Source organism: Sebastes fasciatus, chromosome 18, assembly GCF_043250625.1.
Source record: "Sebastes fasciatus isolate fSebFas1 chromosome 18, fSebFas1.pri, whole genome shotgun sequence".
NCBI classification, from domain to species: Eukaryota; Metazoa; Chordata; class Actinopteri; order Perciformes; family Sebastidae; genus Sebastes; species Sebastes fasciatus.
In genome coordinates this window covers 7,706,446-7,729,620 of record NC_133812.1, presented here as the reverse complement: position 1 = coordinate 7,729,620, position 23,175 = coordinate 7,706,446, and the positions used below count along the sequence as shown (strand labels likewise).

The 23,175-nt window shown below is 41.9% G+C and overlaps 1 protein-coding gene and 1 long non-coding RNA gene across 2 annotated transcripts in view; one reads left to right on the top strand and one right to left on the bottom strand.

The window, feature by feature from the left end:
* LOC141755703 (uncharacterized) overlaps positions 1–18,727 on the top strand; it is a 90,016-nt gene extending 71,289 nt beyond the window's left edge. Inside the window, exons 2-3 of the long non-coding RNA XR_012591322.1 lie at positions 17,667–18,441; positions 18,572–18,727. This is a non-coding gene — a long non-coding RNA (uncharacterized LOC141755703). The remainder of the gene's footprint in view (positions 1–17,666; positions 18,442–18,571) is intronic.
* Positions 1–23,175, bottom strand: part of flrt2 (fibronectin leucine rich transmembrane protein 2) — a 56,114-nt gene that overhangs the window by 20,744 nt on the left and 12,195 nt on the right. The window lies entirely within an intron of this gene.

Genomic DNA, 23,175 nt, shown 5'->3' with positions numbered 1-23,175 from the left:
CCCGCAGCTGATTTATTATTGCCCGATTTCAAATTAGTGCTGAGTGGAGAATGTCTCACAACAATTTACACTCACATGACCTGAGACACATATTAATTACTATATTCTAATTAGAGGTAATTACGATATAGCGCATAGAATGTGGTTTCATAAGACACGTGTAAGTCTTGCTTATTTACTTAGTGCAATAAAGAGGAGATAATTATTGTTATCGTTAATATTATCTTTAATTTAGCGAGTTAGTTTATCCAAAACAGACTCTGAGGATGAGGCGGGGAGTTTTCTGCTCTACTTCTATACTCCTGTGTCTTTACTTTCAGATTAAATACTACGCCGAGCTTTATCCCTCGTGGAAAGTTTTAATTGCCTGGGAAGCAAAGAGACATTTCAGCTCGCGGTACGGCCGGAAGCATACATTGCATTGGCTGTTTGAAAGGGTTGTACTATCTATTTCAGCCCTCCTCTTGTCTTCTAGTGTGAAAAATCCCCCTGATACATGAGGCAGGAATTTGGATAAATCCAGATTACATCAGTAGGCAGGTGAAACAGCTTACAAAACAGACAGCTAAAAATATAATGACACTGTCAGGCACACTGTTTAATCCTTTGCCATGCCGACGCCATCGCTTGTCTTTTCCTATCAAGCGTCGTAATTTAATATCCTGTGTCTTAATATACGTTTCTTTCCTCTGGTTAATTCGTCATCAACAATCTTTTTTTTAAATTATTTATCCTAGTAACAATCACAGTGTTATCCTTGGCAAGCTTCACTGTAACCTAATGCTATTAAAGCCTGGCAAGTGTTCATTTTGCTCTTATTTTTGGAATATTGCTCACAAGTTGAAATAAAACTCCTCTCACTAACATGCCCCGGGGATACACAGATGCAGATGAGGCTGTTTCTTTTTTTTCTCTTCCCCCTCATCACATGTTGACAGCGTTAGTTACTTTATCTTTTGTTTACAAGATCCTCCAGTGCCGCTCACCATGTCGTGAAAAACATAAATGAGATTTCGCTAAATGGCATTTTTGCCCCATGTGGTTTTTTGCTGAGGCAGTAGCCCCCGTTTAAACAATCTGCGGTTCCATCTGGTCACTGTGGTTTTTGCCCCTCGTCGGTTTGTCCCCCTCCCTCCCGCCCCCCGCCACCCTTTGCTTTCACTTACTGCCGCAGCACGCCGCCCCAGTTTGAGAACAGTTTCACAAAACATCCCGAGGGTGTCTCTAGGTGGACGCCTACGCGAGAATTACCGCTCTTCTTGGAGTGCTTCTGGGACGCCTGGTGAATCAGAGCGCCTTGTTCAGACTCCATTGGCCTCGTCTTTAAAGCTGCAGTACGCAAATTGATTAAAAAAAAGTTACTTTATAATAGGGTCACTATATCCTGACAGTAGTGCATGAGAGAGGTAATCTGAAAAAAAATCATGTGCCTCTGTGTCCTCCGGTGCTCCTAATGGCATCTGCAAGATAGAGAGGCAAAGTCCCGCCCCTTCCGGTGGACCACCATGGGACCTTATTTCGGAAAAAATATGAACGGTAGTCAACGTCGAAAGACACATATTTTTTTGATCCCGTTTGAATTGCGCCATAAATCACACATATGATGTTTGTCCATTTAAAACAAAATTTCGTAAGTCAGGAAAGTCGCAGTTTGTTGTAAAACTGTTTAAGTATAAGAATGTGAAAATACGTAATTAGAAAGATTACACACCCAAAAATCACGTAAGTGATGTCTCTCTCGCTGAAGCTATGATGCCTGTGTGTTTCGTACTGGGATGAACTCACACCAGCAACGGGTCTCGCTCATTCTTTCACTTCCCTCCTGATAAAAAAGACCAGGAGTCGCCGGATAAAACACATCAGTTAAGATTATGTTTCATTTGTGCGTGGAACATAGCTAAGTTAGCTAGCTAGCTAGTGTTGGTGACGTTTATTGTGCGAGACGAGAGATGTAGTTCACTGAGCGGTTTCACACAAAACTAAATGATACTATGACAAACTGCGACTTTCTTGACTTGCTAAATTATATTTTAAATTGACAAACATCATATGTGTGATTTATGGCGTAATTCAAATAGGATCAAAAAAAAGATTTCTCTCTTGCCGTTGCATGTTTTCCTGAAATAAGGTCTCATGGTGGTCCACCGGAAGGGGCGGGACTTCGCCTCTCGATACCAAGCACCTTCCAACACCCGTAGCAAACTTTCTAATTTTACAGCTAAACAGTACACTACAAGATTTTACGCGAGTTTGCGAGTGATTGACAGCTGCCTCCGTTGAATGAACAGCCAATAGGAACGCTCTCTATCTCTCTCTTTCTCTCTCTCTCTCTCTGAAATGACCTGTGATTGGCCAAAGTCACTTTCTAAAGCCTGAAAACAGAGCCACGAGGAGGTGCAGAAGTCTAGTTTTCTCTCAGAACACTTGCATTGCAATATGCTGAAAGGTTAATGTGGAATTTTTGCCCAATGATGCCAAAAATATTCTGCCTACTGCCGCTTTAAATCCCGCGAAGGAGGAGAACAAAGGGGCTCAGAGGAAGACAGCCAGCCAGGGGAGGAAGACAGGAGGGAAGTGGAGGGGATGAGTTTGGTGTGAGCGATAATGTAAGGTCTATCGATTGAGAGGGATCTGTTTTCATTGCTCATCCCTTCACAGAGCGGCGGATCACTCGTCCTCTCTCTCGCTCAGGTGGCATGGGGCCCAACCCCGGCGCCTGCCACCCTGCCCAGATTAATTGAAGCATGCTGTTGTAAATGGATCACATATGGCTAATATCTCCCCCCGCTCTACCCCCTCTCCTGCACACGCTAGCATCACCTATCCTCGTTTGTGTTCTATTTCGGGAACAGACGACTTCACTCTTTCCGCTTATTTTTCAAGGAAGTACTGCTCAACACAAAAAAGAGAGAGAGAGAGAGAGAGAGAGGAAGAAGGAGAAGAAAGTGTAAAGGTAGCCAAGGTCAGGTGCTCATCGCTTTGAGTTCACTGTAAAATTCATGACTTCCCCTTTTGGTTTTTCATTTGTCTCTTTTCCACGGTCCACTCTTTGCTCTCAACTTGGCACAAAGCAGATTAATTGCGCTGTCGTACCAAAAGGTAGGAATAAGCCAGCGCACCTGTCCCCGATGCCACCTAGCATTAAGACGAATGCGTCATAGCTTTGGTCTTTATTAGTTATTTATAAGACCCACTGCCCAGAATAACAGCACTAAAAGAAAGGGGACAGAGTGAACAGCCGCTAACAGCGTTTTTGGCACGAGGAAGTAATGCGAAAGAAAGAGTGATAAATGTTGACCGAAGTGACATTAACAACAATGTTCCACCGTGGCGGTTCGATCGGGTTGTCGTGTCGACACAGCGGGGTTGTCACATGTTAACATTGTGCATACTGTAGTTGAAGCAATGTGAGCAGCATGCAGGAGGAGGAGAGAAGAGGAGAGAAAAAAGCCATGGAAAAATTATGTTTCTGCATTTCTTAGTTCCTCCAGGGGCCAACACCGGAAAATCAATTACTGTTCTTTCAACTGACCACACACTGGTGGTGTAATTATGAGCCTCCTACAAACATTTTAGAGTAAAATTACACTTTCAACAACCTGCATACATTTTTCATGCACGTGTGTATATATATATATATATATATATATATATATATTTAGTGATATTGCTAATCTATTTCTATGGACAAGGGAAATGTGTAAGGCAATAAAACATTTTATATAAAAACATGAGTTTTTTATGTATAAATAAAATTACTAATAGTCATATAAAAATATTCCAAAGTCAGATAGAGAACTAGATATTTTTCTACAACCACTGCTGACTAAAAACACAGTAAAACTAGGGTACTTCCTGTTCACTTCAACTTAGACACTGGCTTTGAGGGGAGGTTACACCGCCCCTAATGACGCTGAGGTGGTCAATGTCCACAACTGTTACTGTGCTTAAAGGTGCTCTTTACGATATCCAGAGCATTGATACAGCAGCAAACAACTATTTGCTACGTAAAGATATAAAGGAGTAATGTCTACCTGAGCAGAAAATGAAGTCGCTCTCCCGCGTGTTGTAATCAGAGCTTCTTTGTTCTTTGTTTAGATCGCCAGGCCGGCTGATAACGCCGTCCCGACCGGCAGCGTTGTTGCGGAAGAGTAACACCCACCCTCCGGCTACCCCCCCAGGTTAACACACTGTTAGCTCTGTCAGCAGTGTTGCCATTGTTTTCACACTTAGCGCTGTTAGCACCGTTAGCTGCAAGCGGCCGGCTCAGCTGTCGCCATGTTGAGAGCCGTGCTGAGGCAACAGAAATGCTCCCAATCTCGCATTCAGCACCTTTAAATATTACTGTGCGTCATGTTGGGTTTACCTGATTAGTCACTGTATTGTATTTAAAATCAGAAAAGTCATACTAATATAATACTTGTATTAAAGGCCAAAATGTAATTTTGGTAAAAATAATTATAATAATAATGATAATAATAAATAGAAGAATTACAATTTACACAATTCTGTTTATCAAATTCTTTGAACCTTTAAACAGCAATGCTTTGAACTAAATGCTGACGTAAGCCTGCTAATATGCTCACAGTGACAATACCAACATACTTATGTTAAGCAGTTCTAATGTTTACCAATGGACACCATAATAGTGTAGCATGTGTTACCATACTAACATTTGCTTATTTGCACTAAACACAAAGTATCAGACCTAAGCTATGAGCACACTTTCTGCCACTAACATCCTTAAAGTAAGCCACCTGTAAAGGTCATTTTTACACAAGATTTCACAACTGAAAAATGTGCTCCTCCAAACAGCTGAGGAGACCATTAAATCAACACCAGAGTGGACTTTGTACCACTCGTGGGATTATTTTGCTCCTGTCAAATGAGATTTCGGAGCTGTGCAACACATGAGGCGTTTACAGGCTTTGAACTAATATCTGAAGTGACTCAAGATGTCTGATAGCTTACAAGAACACGGCCCTTCACAAAGCCACAGTACCCCGTTGGTCTTATCATCAGACTGATCGGGGCGTATTCACTAACTTGGCAGAGCCGCTGATTGCATGGTTAGAAACTCAAGTGCTAGATGTATCAGGTTTGATATGAATATTATGTGGTTTGCCCATGGGGACAATTCCATTTGAAAGACCGCCCCCCCCTTCTTTGTCTGAACCCTTTTGGATTTGTCACTTTGCATTTACTTTAGGAGCTAAAGCTTTAAACAATCGTAATAATGGAAAGCATGCTTCGGTGGTGACACCGCTGTGATCTATATCAAAGCCATCTGGAAAATAAAGGTCCCAGATTTGTCTTTAAAAAGCGCATTCGCTGCTCTTTAAAATCCCGTTTTCTTGAATTTCCATCCTGTGTTGAGTTAGTGAATCACTTCATGCAAATGCGATTGCACTTCAAACCATTTGAGGACGGTGGCGTTAAATTTAGAAGCAGCAAACTAAACCCTTGTCTATCATTGTGGTTGTGTTCATCCCCCAAACGCCCTCGCATTTCCTGATCTATCTACAAAAACAGATGTTAACAACACGGTTCTTTATGAGCCTTTAATGCAGCGTTTTTTTTATCATTATAAAAGCAGCAGTAGGCAAGTTGGAGCAAATATGACTAAAAGAAAAGTTATTTTTAATAAAACGGTCACTATATCCTGACAGTAGTGCATGAGACGGTTAACCGGTGTCCTCCGGTGCTCCTAATGGCATTTGCAAGATTTCACAGACCGGAGTAAAACATCTAATCACAGCCAAGCCTGGAGCCTTGCTGTCTCTGAGCAGCTGTCAATCACTCGTGAACTCCAATCAAACGGTCAAACTAGGCACTCAGACTACCTCCTCATGGCTCTGATTTCAGGCTTTAGAAAATGCAGCCCGTGACGGGAGCCTTTGGACAATCACAGGTCATTTCAGAGAGAGAGCGTTCCTATTGGCTGTTCATTCAATGGAGGCAGCTGTCAATCACTCGCAAACTCCGATCAAACAGTCAAACTGGGCAGCATTGATCAGATATGAATCAATATAATGTCTATTTCTCACCTCAGATATTTTCAGAAATATCTTGTAGTGTAGTGTTTAGCTGTAAAATGAGAGAGTTTGCTCCGGCTGGTGGGCGGTGCTTGGTATTTCCTCAACTTATCTCAATATGGCTGCCGGGTCACAAACTTTATCATTTTACAGCTAAACAGTAAACTACAAGATGTTTCTGAAGACATTTTATGTGAGAAATAGGCATTACAGTAACAGAATATTGATTCATATTTGATCAGCGCTGCCTAGTTTGACTGTTTTGTGATTGACAGCTGCCTCCGTTGAATGAACAGCCAATAGGAACATTCTCTCTCTCTAATATGACCTGTGATTGGCCAAAGTCTCCCGTCACAGGCTATATTTTCTAAAGCCTGAAAACAGAGCCATGAGGAGGTGCAGAAGTCTAGTTTTCTCTCAGAACACTTGAATTACAATATGCTGAAAGGCTGTTATGGATTTTTTTGCCCAATGATGCCAAACATATTCCTCCTACAGCTGCTTTAAGTACAATCTTGATGTATGTAACTCTCACACTAAATGCTGTGTTTGGGCTCCCAGCATGCACTGCCCACCAGCTGAACCACTTGTTCGACCCTCCGTCGTGATTAATTGTGTGGTTCTGCACAGATGTACTGCGATAGTCCCCTGCTGTCAAAGACGGAGTGTGCGGACTGTGCTCTGCAACACCCAAACGGCGTTGCTCTCTGATGGTTAAACAAATAGACGAGAGGCTAGAGCGTGCACGTGCTGTAACGGTGCGGTTTTGTAGGTGCACACTGCACCTCTTTGTTCTCTCCCGCCGACCTTCATGCAGACACTTTTATTTGACAACGAGGTGTACCCTCCGCGACAGCCGATTGGAGCTGATGTCCCTATATGCAGCCGCCAGGGATGGTGATTATGACCGTCATAAAAACAGCCTTGGCTCCCGTCTCCCTGGTGTATAAGAGGAGGAAAACAATACCTGGCACATGTGCAAAAAGCAGAAGACCAAGGGGATGGCAAAGAGAAAAAAAATCCCCCCTCCTGTTATTTAAAACTGTTAAGAGCTTGCAGGTATTTCTCATGACTATCTGCTTTCCCCCTGGGTATCGGGTATCTTTGGGGAGAGTCTTGAAATGCCTCAGAAAGGTAGTTGGAATGCAGAGACTGCACATGGAAGCATTTTAGTCGACTGCAGAGCTGGAGAGATGTAAGACGAAACATTGCTCAATGTCCTCTTCAATGTATCTCTTGGATAGAGAGTGTTAACACATGTTATGTTCCCGGGCTATCTGGCCCCTCTGTATGTGTGTGTGTGTGTGTGTGTGTGTGTGTGGTGGTGGGGGGGGCGGGGGTGCAGAATAGTAACTGCCGTGTCATAGCGGGGGTTGTGTAGAAATACGCCCCTGGGACTTGAGCGCTGGCTCGCGTCCAACTCTGCTGATACGTTAACAAGAAGAACTTGTTCTTATCAATGGGGTGCTTTATTCCTGCTGTACACACACACACACGCACACACACACACACACCAACACACACACAGAGAGAAGCATCAACAGACTAAACAACCAGAAATGCAAACATCAAAGATTTTAATAAACTCACAGAAAGACAGACAGACAGACAGACACAGGTTGACACAAAATAGACAAACAGACAAATGAGCAAATAAACCAGTCTCACAGACTCTCACACACACACACACACACACACACACACACACACACACATACAGCCTACGGGTACAAAAGCAGTGCTGACATCAGGAATGCCCCTCCAGATCCTCATCGCTGCACCACACACACACACACATTACCCGCTTGTTATTATTTCTAGTAAGAGGAAACTGAATCTGTCAACCTGGAGGAATTACGCAAAGAAAGATAGGACAGGAGAGAGAGATGTGTGTGTGTGTGCGTGTGTGTGTGCGTGGTTGTGTGTGTGTAGGTATAGGAGTGATCCAGAGGTATAATGGTGTCTTGTTAGGTGGGTATACTGTGTAATAGTAAATAGAATGCTTATATGGCGTATCTTCTCTGAACTAACGAGGTGATCGCTGCAAGCACACAATGGCACAAAGAAGGCAAATAGTACATGCACTTAAGGGTCAATGTGCACACAGAACACAATCAAACATTAGACGGATCCATTTTTTTGCTTTGGGATCCAAGTGCTGTTATCGACACTAAAGCGACACTTTGGTGGTATTGATACTTTAGGGATCGATCTGCCCACCCCTGGTAAAACACAAGAGAATGGACTTGCTTGTTAGAAGAGCTTGAATCTCAGCACCTGTTGAGATAAACAGTGCTCTGAGTGACATTGATCAACAGCACCAGTGAACCTCCGCCTCGACCAGCTAACGTCTCGCTCTGTAATCGTCTCCTTTTAGATGTGCTTCTCCATCTAGCTTGTGACTGTCGACAATTGTGGGGATCTATTAGCAGAAATGGAATATAATATGTATGTTTTTTTCAGTGTATAATCACCTGATAATAAGAATCGCTGTGTTTTCGTTACCTTAGTATGAGCCGTTTATATCTACGTACGGAGCGGTTCCTCTTCACAGAGTCCAACATGTTGCTCCGCCATGTTTCCAGAACGGACAAACCAAACTCTGTTAACTTTAAACGCTTTGGCCGGAGTTGATAACGCTACTCGCTCCCGTTGCCGCTCTCTCTCTCTTGCTTCACCACTCACTTCCCACTACACACCACTCTATGCACTGGCTCTGCTACAACTGGCTCAAGAGAAGGCTATTTGCGTTTTTTTTTGGCGTGATTTTTTATATTAACAACTGATTATGTGTACTGTGAAAGGGGTCGCTCACAGTGACTAACCCAACAGATAATAATCACCCAACTTTGCAATTCCCCTGAGCTTTGCAGAGCGTCTTTCTGCTTATTGTTTTTTTTGATTTTACATCTCACAACTTTACTTTTTTGAATCACTATTTCAGCATGATGGGCCGCAGGCTTATTGTGCAAGATGGACACTGATACATATATCTTGTGGGTTTTTTTTGGTAGATATACAGTAAATCCCAGATGTATACAGTGTATACAAGGTGATGAGAGAGGGAAATGCAGGAGGAAAGAAAAGAGGTTGAAAAAACAGAAAGTTTGAGATCACTGATCGTAACGGTTGATAAAGGAGTAATAGGAGTAAAAGGAGTGCAAGGAGAGGAAAGCTCTGTGGCTACCATGGGAGTAAAGCAGAGCAACCACAGTATAATGCACAGCCTTCCACTGAACTGCTAATCTCTCAACATGGCCTACCTGAATGAAAAGGCTTTTTGGCCGAATTTAATTACAAACAGCGTTAGGTACTTGACTCTCTCTCTCTCTCTCTCTCTCTCTCTCTCTCTCTCTCTCTCTCTCTCTCTCTCTCTCTCTCTCTCTCTTCTCTTTCTGTCTTCCTCTATTGCTTTCTCCACTGCAGACCTCACACTTCCTCTTCCACTGCAATTAGCCTCCTTCACCCATGCCAACAAAAAAGCCTCGGTTTTGTTTCTAGCTCGGACTGCTGCACACGTACACTGCAGCTCAAACATAATATACAGTATGTGTAAAATACAGCTCCCACTCTCAAGGCTGCATTACTCACCCTCTGTGTCACGTAACTAAACAAAGAGTAGGCTACAGGTCTGTGTGGAGAAATGGTGTTAATACTTTTTTATTCCAATGCGCTGTTATTGCTGGAAAAGGTCTGAAAGCTGTGCCATGTGTTTGCAACTGTCAGAAGCTTTTTCGCTGTCTGTTCCACTCCTGCTTTTCGCCTTTCAATCCCGGAAGTCACAGGATCCTGTTGTTTTTCAGAGAATCCATTAAAAACAGCTTGCGGGAACATAAAGCATACAGCTGCCTTGACTAATACAATCCATCATTTTTTAACAACACATGTATTGCGTTTCTTTTTTTCCCTCATGTGACTTAATCACGCAGCTCATTATCGTGTTTAACGAGGGCTATTTTCACTTCTGCCATTACCGAGCACTTTTTACGATACTCCTAGTTTCAGTACTTCGAGTGGAGAGGTAAAATGCAACATAAAGTGGGAGGCAATTACACGCAATGTCTGCATATTCCAGTTCAAGTTCTTTTGTTGCAGCAATGGATGTGGGTTTTTTAAGGATTGTAAGCGCAGTAATTGTGGTATTATAAAGTACATGTGTTACTGTAAATGATGGATTAAATTACACATTCATTGCAACAATATCAGTTTTGGAGCAGGAGCCTGGTTTCTGGGGGGTATAGAACCGAACATTGTGGTTTTTCACTGTGCTAAATGGCTTCTGTTGGGCGCTTGTCAGTCTAGACAAAAGATGATATTTGTCATACCAATGTCCACATTTTATCCCTCGGCGACAGTAAATTGAAAAGCAGATGAATTAAATGGACACTTCTCCACTTCTGACAAGGTGGCTGGTTTCAATTATGGAAAAGCATAGAAATAAGTAGAAATCAAATGTACAGTTTCATATCTATGTGGACGAGTCATTCAGGTGACAATATTACTTATATTGCCTGCTATGTTTAAGTCAAGTTTTACCATGGCAACAAACTATCTCATCACACTGTGGGAGAATAAGAATATAAAGGTGACCTATTATGCTTTGCTTTTTCCCTTTCCTTTAGTGTGTTCTATAGCTTTTTGTGCATACAAAAGGTTTGCAAAGTTACAAAGCCTAAAGTCCACGCCAAAGGGAGTTACTCTCCCCCACAGAATTACTGCTCCTGAACTGCCTGAAACGCCTTGCTTGAAGTCCCGCCTTTTCTTCCGTAACGTGGTGATGTCACCAAGTAACACACTTACACGCCTAGCAGCTTGTTTGGCACGCCCTCAATCAAAGCTAGTTAGAGCAGAGCTGGAACGGAGTCCGAAAAGTTAGATTCAGCTGACCAATCACAACAGAGGGCCAGCTGACCAATCAGAGCAGAGTGAGCTTTTTTCGGATGGGGGTGGGCTAAAAACTGAGGACAGAGGGTGAAGAGAGGTGCTGCAGAACAGCCAGTATGAGACAAATAAAGCATTTTTTTTAACATTAAATCTAGTACAAATCCAAAACACAAGTATGCACCTGAAATAAGCATAATACATCCTCAGTGACAATTTTGCCATGTGACATAAGTTGTCTTCTGTAAACAATATGTTGGGTCTTTAAGCTGGTTTGCTAAAGTTAGCCGCTGGCCAATGTCAGTGTCTGCCAACGTAAGCCATTGGCCACTTTCAGCTGGTTTGCTAACGTTTGCCACCTGTAAGCCTACATTTAGGAATTCTATTTCTCGAGGGCAGGCTTCGGAGTTGTTTAAAGGCACCTCTGACAAATAAACGAAAGTCATATAACGAGTAATGTTACAAATTTGCTGTTTAATTTGTAAACTAATTACTTTTACTCAGTGAGTAGCCAAATATGTTATTCAGTAACGTTAATAAGTAACATTTTTCAAGTAACTTGCCCAACACTGGTCAAAATGTATAATTTATTGAAGTGTCAAGCTACTGAATTTGAGTAAAGATTATAATAATAACATTATTTTGCAGAGATACAGAACATTTCTCAGTTCTTTCTTTTATGGCAAACATACTAGAATCAGTTCCAGTCAGGTTAGTTTCTTTCTGTCTTTTTTATTTAGCTATTTACTGTGAATTAAGGATTTCTTCTTCCTGCCACCTTCCTCTGAAGTAATATAGAGTTGGCTCAAGGAATATGACATTCATATTTCTAATCACTTGGGGGATATTTAAAGACTGAAGAGGATTGATTCGAGGAAACACAGGGGCTCAAATAACCGTGTTCAATGTGGTTTAATATCTGTGTAGAAAATATGTTTTCATTCCCTCAACTATTATTGTGAATATAGAGAGTATAGTGCATTTGCTTCCGCTCGGATATTAAGTAGAATTTATTCTGCAGATGTTGCAGGTGGTGCCCTGTCTTGTTTCTTTAGGGTCATGTATTTTTTTTTAATACACTTAAGCAAACATTATTCCAACAGTATGGTTCCATTACAGTTGTGTTCGTGGTCACGCTGTGCTGGGATTAAATACAACTATGTAAGGCAAAAAAAAACAACACTAAAATACTCGACCCTTGTGCGGGTTTAAGTACATTTCCAATGGAGTTCTCTTCTCCATAGTCATTTAAAGCTTTTATGAAAGCAACTTTTCACTCCCCTAATGCCCGCAGTGCTTATGGGAAAAACTCCCCAAACTTCATTCTCCCTTGAAACAGTTTAGTGATCTCTGCAGCCGAGTCAATAAATAGGAACACATAACTTTTTCCCCCCTCCCCGCCCAGCTCCCGCAGCTCCCCTCTCCTCTGTGCACGATCCAATTTCAGCCCGACGGAGGTGATCCTTCCTCGGGGCCCGTTCGGATGGAGGCCGCCGGGCCGTTTACACAGCGGAGTGAGAATGAGGGATTTCTAATGACTCTGCACTCTGATAGTCTTCCAGTGGTGCCCAAGGCCTCTCGCCAAGGACCTTCCAACTCGACACAACTACTCATCAACCGGTCACATAATTCCAGACTATATAGGCAGAGCGTGTGAGGGGGGGCCTCCGAGTCCAGGAAGCGCGGCTACGACGAGTGTTAGCAGATGGAGTCCATGCTGATTTTTCTCTCCTCTTACACTCAACTCATCTCTCTGAAAAAGTCTTGAGTTATAGTATATTTATTATTACTGATTATCATTATTATTGGAACATTTTGAACTAAATCCTGTCACGTCCTGAGGGGAGAGATCCGAAGGAAATATCCTTTGAAAATTTTTTTACTTCGTTAATGCAAATTTAATCCATGAATAATAAGTGCCGTGTCAAAAATATTAATGATCTCCTATAACTGAGTAATCCGTGGTGAAGCTGTCCGGCGGTGTTAAGTCACCTCAAAAGCTTTCTAATTGTTTTTGGCAAAGCAAGGTGGATGTCTTAGTTCTGTCTGTGTAGAAATCATCAGCATTCAGGTTATTTTCTCCAAATGTTTCCCTGTATTTTGCACCCATAATAATACCTCTTAACCATTTAAACATTTACTGTAAATTGGAGTCATTTTCTGTTTATAAATTGAATCATTTCCACACTTTTTTAGAACGCTATTGTGTTTTTTTTCTCTTTTCTTTAAACTCATCTGTTCTTTAAATTACCAGCGAGGTCAACAGAGCAGAACTATTCCGTGACTCATTTTGCACATTGTTTTTTAAAGTTTACTTTGACTTGAGTTTGGTTTAGTCTCCATATTTATAACAGCGATCATGCTCCGTTTTAAATGACGGTTTTACATTGACGACGCTGCACGTCAGCGAGACGTTTGATGGGACTTTGATTGATTTTTAAAAAATAATAATCCTTATATTTATTGTTGTGTTTTTATTTTAGTAATAGCTTTGAAGACGAGCTTTCTGTTTTTACCCTGCGATACCCCTGAGATCATCTGTCAATCAATCAAATGTGTCCAATACTCTGATGGCTTTGTGCCTTGGATTTTATGTCCCTGATTTTTGAGTTTTTTTTTATATATAATATGAGTTCTATTATTTTGTCTGATCAATCATAGATGTTGACATTACTCTTGGTGGCTACACAGTTCTTCTCTTTGTGATAAACTGCTGTTCCTCCTCCTGGAATGTGTTATTAATGTATTCACTACATATTGGGTTTATGCTCATCTTATGTTTAGTCATCTTATTCATTTATTTTTTATCACTTTTATTGTTTTTTAAGCAGTTTTATCATTTCTTGTATTTTCTATTTTTTTAATTGCTTTTATTGTTTTTATAGTTTTTTATAGTTTTTTAATCCTTTTATCATTCTTTTATCGTTTTTATATTTTTTATCGTTTTTTTATTGTTTTTTTTGTATCAATTTATAGTTTTTTATTGTTTTTTATCAGTTTATTGTTTTTTATCGTTTATATCATTCTTTATCGTTTTTATCACTTGTCACTTGACGAGCAATTGTTTTTCCATTATTGTTCATTTGACCGCGTAACTTTACTTCCTACCTGCTGTTGTTTACTGAGAGACAGTTGTAAGTGTAACTGTAACAAATGTAATAGGTTGTAGAATTAACAGTAGAATTAAGACGAAACTCCGGTGTTTTTTTGACAACAGCCGCTGCCTCCATTTTGGACTGAAAACGCGTATTATATCTATAATATTTTACTCTTCAACACAGGTCATTTCGGTAGAATATGACAATAGAATAGAAGTAATTTTGTTTTACTGGCGTCCGGTAGTCGCTTTAAGTCCAAAATGGTGGAAGTGCTGCAGTGCTGCAGCTTTCCTGCTGGGCGCTGAAGGAACGAACAATTGACTTTCACTTCTTGGCAACATACGTTCTTTGGAATTAGCTTGCATCACTTCTTGTTCCCCAGAACTGGGTCCTCTTGTCACACCGTGTTTACATCAGAGAACGCAGCAAAAGCTCTCTTCAAAACAGAGCAGCAAATTACCAGCAAATGTCACAGATTATTACTTTATCATTAATAAAACGCTGCAAGACTCGGAGGGCGCCGTAATGCCACTTTGGACCGTGTGTCTGATGGTGTCGGTGGACCCGAAGCAGCAGAAAAATGAGAGGGATTAACGAAAAGGTCAGTCCCGCCGTTGCTTTTCTTTAACCCGCATCAATTCTGAAACTGGTTACACTTCCAGACTTATTACCGTCGCCGCGGGGGGAAGTGGGTGTAAAGTGGTACGGCAAGGCCAAGGACCTCATCCGTGTGTCCCTGAATGAGCGTTGGGTATTAAGGATGCAAGGGGAGAAAAAAAAGAAGAAGAAGAATACTTGACCCCTATTGTCTCCGTTTGGTCATATTTCCCTGTCGCAGCCTCGAGACCGAGCTGAATTCCACTTCCTTTAGTGTGTCAAAGACAAAACATAACACCGCAGGCACGCAGAAACACACACTTAGGCAGAATGTCATTGCGATGTGGGTTCATCACCTCCATCAAGAATGCTTTCAGGAAGGGGAATGAACACACACACACTCCCACACGGCTACATTTCTCATCTGGGCATACAAAGATGTGCGGCGTTCTTCCTTTGACAGTGTGGCTCCTTTGACATTTAACCAAATCAAAACAAATTCCACTCATGAGTGCATTTTCAATACACACACACACACACACACAAAAAAAAAACTGTAAAAATACACCACTCTGAGTAATCAGAGTGTAAAAAGCCCCCTGATAATAAAACGCATCGGGGACGAATAGAAGCAGCGGAACAATACTCATTCACTGCTTCAATTTGTGCCTGTAAATGAGGCCATTTTGTTGCTAATAATGATTTAAACACTTTATTGGCTAATTTAAATGGGGACCATTCTGCACTGTAAATGGACTTGGACTTATATAGCGCTTTTCTAGTCTTCCGACCACTCAAAGCGCTTTACACTACATGTCAGTATTCACCCATTCACACACACATTCATACACTGATGGCAGAGGCTACTAAGGTGCCAACTTTGCCCATCAGGATTTAATCTAAATACTCATTCACACACCGATGGCTATGCCTCCGGGAGCAATTTGGGGTTAAGTGTCTTGCTCAAGGACACATCGACATGTGACCCGGAGCAGCCGGGGATCGAACCACCGACCTTCCGATTGGTGGACAACCTGCTCTACCCTCTGAGCCACAGCAGCCACTGTAGGAATCGAATGTTTTTTATTCCTCGCCTTAGCTCTGTTTTTTAAAAGAAATGGCCTCGCTAAACCGCCGTTGCTTTCACACGTCTGGGTCCATTTATGTGAACAGTCCCCGTTGTGTAATTTCTCCACCGGCTCCCTGTTCAGCCCCTCTTTGTCCCTCGTCTCTTTTCTTTCCCCGACACCATATGGGAGAATGGAAAATTGATTATAAATAGACGATGTGAGGGATCCACGGTAATGACGGTCGGAGAGTGCTCTCCGTCCCCAAAGCACAATGTCACCACAAGCTATCGGCTGCCCCGGCGCCGCCGCTTTGATGCTGCCCGGTGCATATTCTTATGCTTTGACGCTGGTAAGCCTATATGCCTCCAGAGAGCTCGCCTGGGGGTCAACTAATGGGACCACTGCCATCCTCCCTCTTTGCTTTGGAAAAGCCTTTTTTTTCTCTCTCTCTCTCTCACTCTCTCTTTCTCTTTCTCTTTCCTTTGGTTACAATAACTACAGCTCTCACAAACCTAGACGGGGGGACAATCCGCAGCTCTGGCCGTGTAAAGAGACGGAGGAAAGCGGTGAAAGCAACCAGCCGGCGCGTTCGCAGCCAACACAAACTGACTCACACCTTGGAATCTTTCAATTTCAGCCGTAATAAATTGCAGTAGGAAGCAATTGCGTCGCCGATGTGCTGAGGGGGTTGAAATTGAAACGGGACGGTGGCGTGCGCTCAAAGAGAACAGCGCCATGTAGTCTTGTTGCCTTTGACTATAGACTAAAGAAATGGAAACAATTCCTGAATCTCTGTCTCTCTCTCTCACACAGTCATTCTCAGGGCCACAGAAAAGTGTTTGCGAGGCTGAGCACGCATACCGACAGATACGCCTCGACGTTAACGTGTCAAGTCGCTACCTCGGCTCGCATATTCTCTCACAATAAAATGTAAAAATACAATTGACAACAGCAGCAGTGGCAGCATCTAGTGTGGCAATTATGGAGGCAACAAAACCGCTTTCACAGAGATATGGAAGTCTAACTGCAGCATAAAACGGCCACAAGAAGTCCTTACAATGTATGAAATATATATATATATATACGTGTTTATACCCTTCAGCTAAGTGACCTGCGTTAGGCGATGTAATAAGACGGCCTTAAAGCTGCAGTAGGCAAGATTGGAGCAAATATGACCTGTGATTGGCCAAAGTCTCACATTATGGGCTAGACTTTTTTAAAGTCTGAAAACAGAGCCATGAGGAGATGCTTGGGCTGTCAATCAATTACAATATTTAATCAAGTTTAGTCGCACGAGTGTTCGCAATTAATCGCACATTTTTTATCCGTTCAAAATGTATCTTAAAGGGTGATTTGTCAAGTATTTAGTACTCTTATCAACATGGGAGTGGGCAAATATGCTTAACAACACAAAACAATGACAAATATTGTCCAGAAACCCTCACAGTTACTGCATTTAGCATAAGAAATATGCACAAATGATAACATGGCAAACTCAAGCCCAACAGGCAACAACAGCTGTCAGTGTGTCAGTGTGCTGACTTTACTATGAGGGGTACCCATAGAACCCATTTTCATTCACATATCTGCAGGTCAGAGGTCAAGGGACCCCTTTGAAAATGGCCATTAATGGCCAACATTTTGTGTAAGTTTGGAGCGTTATTTAGCCTCCTTCTCAACAAGCTAGTATGACATGGTTGGTACCGATGAATTCCTTAGGTTTTCTGGTTTCTGAGCCAGCTATAACCTCCGAAAGATAGATGGCATTAATGCGTTAAAGAAATTAATGGCCTTAAAACGAATTTGCGTTAACACGTTATTATCTTTGACAGCCCTACGAGATGCAGAAGTCTAGTTTTCTCTCAGAACACTTGAATTACAATATGCTGAAAGATTATTATGAAATTTATGCTCAATAATGCCAAAAACCTTCTGCCTACTCCCCACTTTAATGCTCTAACTTCCCCTCTTTTTCTGCTGCCCAGCTGAGTGGCGGTAAGCCTTGTTCACTCTAACTGCAGGTGGCCTCGGTGACATGCATTAGTCCATAACGGAGGAGCAAATGCGAGCACCCCCCGGAGCGCCGTGGGCCCAGACGTAACTGGATAAAGGCTGTCGGAGAGGGCCTCGTCTGAGCCACAAGTGGAAACGCAGGCCGAATCTAATAAGGGTCCAACCCGCAGCGATGTAGTATCCAAACAAGGGCTCTGAATACGCACTTCTCTTTGCAGGTAATTTGGTCTCAGCTGGGCCTAAACTCGTGTTATTCTGTTACATTCCCTCACGCCGCCCGCTCTGCTCTGTGGCTGCTACAAGAGAAAAAACAGACATTTGCTGACCTTACAAATTACATTCTCTCACAATGATGTACAGTCTGCGCCCCGACAGCTGATTTGAAACCAATAATATCGACGGTGATGTCTTGTTTTTCCGAGGCTTTGCTTTCTTACACGATAAAAAAAAACGCCTTGTTTTTAAAGAAGAGAATGAGATTGGCAGAAGCTTGTTTGCTCGCCGGGCGTGCGGGTATCAGATAACGCCGTGCGTGTTTTATTGGGTGACGGACAAATAAAGAATAGCAGAACAACGTGTGGGAAGACAGACACTGGTCTAAAAGCCTCCATTCATCCCTGAGTCATGTTTCACTGGGGCTGCAATGTCAGGCCGGACCCTAATCTCCTCCAGATGCCCTCGAAGGAAAACAACATCCCCCGCCAGCGCCGCCAGCAGAACGAGAACAGAACACCCAACCTTGATAACGTAATTGATTTCTCTCATAGCTGTTTTGACTGTGTCTATGTGTTTACTCGAGAATTCTCTCTCTGTTTGGTTTCTACAATCCTCGCTTGCTATAGTCTTGATCAAAACAGTATCTCCTTCCACTCATCAGCTCCTGCACCCGCCCGCTCCCGTTGGATGGGAAGAACAAGCGAAATATATGCATAACCCTGCGCTGACACGCCGTCTCGTTTGATGTGGGATTCTCAAACAGATGCCCCGTCTCTCCAACGTTATTGGGGATATTAAAGTGCTGCGTGGCTCTGTCTCTCTGACTCCTTAATGCAAACACACACACACACACACACACACACACACACCAACATTTGCGAAAAGCCAATTCCATTTCCTGTTTTAGAAGCTAGCTCTCACAGCTCTCCCCTGTTATCCGGAAAGTAAATAAAAATCTCAGCCCGGGAAGTCGAGAACAGACGGAGGGGTTGCTGGTGCAGTTGGTGGCGGGGTTGCAAATATAATGATCCTTTTTCATGGTCATTATACAGCAATCTATTGGTGGTGTTTATTACTAAATTATTTAATCTGTGAAAGGTCAAGTTCCCAGAGGGAAAGGTGACAACGGTAGATCAAAAAACAACCAGATATTTCATTTAAAAAGAGAGAAGAGCTGCAAGTCCTCTTATTTGAGGAGCTGAAATCAGTGAATATTATGCATGTTTGCTTGATGAATTCCTTAAAAGTGTTAGGTTTCTTTATTTGAACAGGGACAATGCACAAAGAGCATTAACCTCATATAAAACAAGTCGAGATATAATGTACCTGGTTTTAGCAAATTGCTATTTTCTGCCCGTAGTCCCGAGGCAGTATAGGTAGAATAATAAAAATAGTAAGAAAAATTAGACATTACAAGAAGATTTGATAGTAAAAGAGCACATATATTGACATATTTTTTTTAATCATGAATTTTAAGAGTATTTGTATTGAATGATTCAAGTGGTCATATGGTTGTTTTACCTGCCTAAGACCAACTTGTCAAATAGTATGACAAATGTGAATTTTAATATGTATTTGATGCCTCAACTGTCAGGGAGTTTCTTATGTCAAAAATTTGAAAGGTAAAATTTTAGTGTGTTACCGAGCTTTTTAATATTGATTTTGAAATCAAAATGGATCAAGACTGACACACAAGTATTTATAATCTTCCACATTATTAAGTCGCAAATGTCAGGACAAGCTTGTATCTGTTAGAGAAGTACATAGTTACAGTTTTTCCAACATTTACAGTGAGACAGGAGCCATTTGGTGACATTTTCCATTTCCTTAGTTAGTTCGACATTTTTGGAAAGTTGCTTACTCGCTTTGTCGAAGAGAGTTAGATGAAAAGATGAATACCACCCCTATATCTGGATATATATACAGCTACAGCCAGTAATTGGTTAGCTTAGCTTAGCAGAAAGACTGGAAACAGGTGGGAAACAGCTAGCCTGGCTCGGCCCAAAGATAAAATAATCAGCCTACCAGCAGCACCTCTAAAGCTCACTTATTAGCATGTTATATCTCCTTTGTTAATACTTAAACTGAAGCACAGAGGCATTGTCCCACTGTCATGCCGTGTAAAACCACAAGATATAACATGTCCATTAGCAAGTTTTAAAGTTGGTGGTAGGCAGATTTTGTTACCAGTTGGCTACCTCCGGTTCTGAAAAGTGAAACCAATGTGGAAGTGCCTTAAACCTGCATTCTATCTAATTGAATGCAGGTTAGGCGACTCCTCTGGTTGTAAATAGAAGTCTGATTGTATGGAAGTCTATGAGAAAATGAGCCTACATCTCACTTTGATTTATTAAGTCATTAAACATTGTAAACATGAGTTTATGGTCTCAATCACTAGTTTCAAGTCTTTTTCAATAAAACCAAGATTGCAACAGCCAAAATGCTGAACTCAAGGCTTCAATGGGCGACGTCATTGTGAATACGTCCACTTTTTATTTACATTTACAGTATATACACCAGCAGCTGTCTAAGCTAAGCTAACCAGCTGCTGGTGGTAGATTCATATTCAAAAGACAGACATGTCTGAGTGTGGTATCAATCTTCTCGCCTAACTCTCAGCAAGAAAGCAAATGAGCGTATTTCAAGCTAATCCTTTAAGCAACTAATCAATTTGAAAAAATCCACTAGTTCTTCCAGCACTAGTTGACTGATTGCTCGCATTAAAACTGTCTAAACACAGCATCAATATATGTTCAGCCCCGCCGCAGACAGACTGAATAACACCTGACACGACCCCGACACTGTGATGAATTTCAAAGGCTTCCAGCGTCTGAGCGGGGGACGTATCTGTCCTCGTAAAACAAAACTGTAAATACACATAAATGAAATTTACAAGCCAATTGCATCTCTGGAGTTGAGTCAAACTTGTAAACACAGAGGAGGAGAAAGAGGAAGAGGAGGAGGAGGAGGAGGAGGAGGATGCAGAAGAAAAAGATAAGCATGCCTTGAATTATCTGGGCCAGTCAAACAGAGGTGTGTTCAGGGACGGACGATGTGGCTCCCCGCTCCAGGCCAGGTCTGCTAGAAGGTCATGTGAAAGTGGAAATGTGGCTGAGCGGGACGCTCGCCAGAGGCTGTTATGAGTCGAGAAAGCTTATTTTTCTTAAAACAAAGTGAAAACTGCATGCCACCTGGGAGGGATTATTCCTCACTGTTTCAATAGCAGTCCAGGTTATTTGAATAATTGGCTTTGGAAACATGTGACAAAATCTTGCCACAAGGCAGAACTCTCTCCTTTCTTTTTTTGACGGCGTTATTGTTTCGACAAAAAAAAAAATTTCAACAGTCATAATAAGAGACCGGGCTTTTTTGCACTCTGCATTACTGGACAAACAATTACCCAGCAATTACTGAGAGGCTTTTTAGATGGAGGCGAATGGATCACTCAGCAGGCACGCTGACAGCGGGAGCTAACTCAACAACAACTCAACAAGCGACATGCAAAATAGGAAAATAATGGTGTCGAGTGCTAGAAGAGAAGATCATCCATACAACACAGGGACATACAATAAACAAGAAAAAGAAGGCAACACATAAGTAGGGGAAAGAAAACAATTCGTGCAGACAGGCGAAGGGCACATACACAAAGAAAAAAGACATATCCAAAGAGGTGAACATGCAAACACATATTCAGACTCCTGTGAGTGCTGTCAAAGCCACCGACAGAGCATGTCAGGGCACCCGATTGGACTGTTATCAGGCCTTTAAATAGGCCAGTATATAGGCGGACGCCCTATGCCTTAAGCCAGCCGTGCAGGCAGGGAATTAAGTCTCAGCCTGGATACGCATGTTTTATTCAGAGTGGATCTGGTATTAAAGCAGTACATATAAACAGAATGGTTACATTTTTTTCCCACATGAAAGGATTCTTTCATTTCATGATATCAGGCTGTGAGAAGGTTTAATAAAGGAAAAGTTTAAGGTGAGCAATAACAGGAAGTCCAGGGAGTTGCATAACGTCTATGTGGTGTTTGGTTTGGAAGTGGTAGCCGGTGTTTTGTGTTGACTAGACCAGACATTTGATCCAACTCGCATCCCGAGTCACAATTTTGCAACAATGAAACTAAAGGGTGATGTCACAGCGTCTGGTGAGAGACAGAGCGAGTGAAGAAAAGGGTTGAAGACAGATGCTGAGGGGAGATACAAAAAAAGAAAAGAAACAGAAAGTATGGTTGTGTTCAGACTGACAGCCTAAATCTGATTTCTGGCATATCCACATTGGAATCAGATTGCTTTTTGTCAAGTGTGGATGGCAAAGAGACAAGTCGTATACTGTAGGTGGTTTGAAATCCGACTCAAATCAAATTTTAAACGACTCAGCCTAGCCACTCAATCAGATTTCAGACGTCACTCGCGGACCATAACACAGAACATATGACGGTGACATCACATCTGGCTGTGACCGCTGCACAGCGGTGGAAAGTAGATCCGAAGTGAAAGTGCCAGTATACAGCAATGTAAAACAGCTCCATTACAAGTGTTGCATTCAAAACTTACAGTAAGTAGAATTACGGAAGTTTAATCAGCAAAATGTACTTAAAGTTGTTAATACTGGCATTTTACTGTTTACTGTACAGCTTGTCGACGTGGAGATACTTTCAACTACTTTACATAGAGTCAGGTAGTTTATTCCAGAGGTTCCAAACCTAAGGATCGCACCCCTTCCCAAGGATCAGGAGATACATCTGAGAAAAAAAATCACTGGTTAAAAAAGTGTCTATTTGCATCCAGTTGAGAATAGCCTGTTATTTGTGCTTTTATGTGTAACTTTTATGCTACCGTCCTGGCCAGGACTCCTTTATAAAAGAGATTTTAAATCTCAATGGGAATATACCGGAAAAATAAAGGTTAATTAAAATAAAATAAAGTTTTGTATCGGAAGGGTTCTTGTTTCCGTTTGTAGTCCAAGTAGTATTGACAAATTACGTTCGTGCAACCTTTGGTTGCATGCTGCTACAACAGTCTGTGTGGAGAGCAAGAGGCGTCAAGATATCCAGTATCTGGGATATTTTGGCTTCACTTTTGTACAGTGGGAGGAAGTGGAGACGAGTCGTCCATCTTTATATACTGTACAGTCTATGGGCTGAACGCATTGGCTGAAATGTAATCTCTGAACCCGTCGGCTATCGTCTAACGATGATTAGCTTTATTAAAATATGATTTATCTTCATCCATATGCAGATATCTGTTTATAGAGATTAGTCA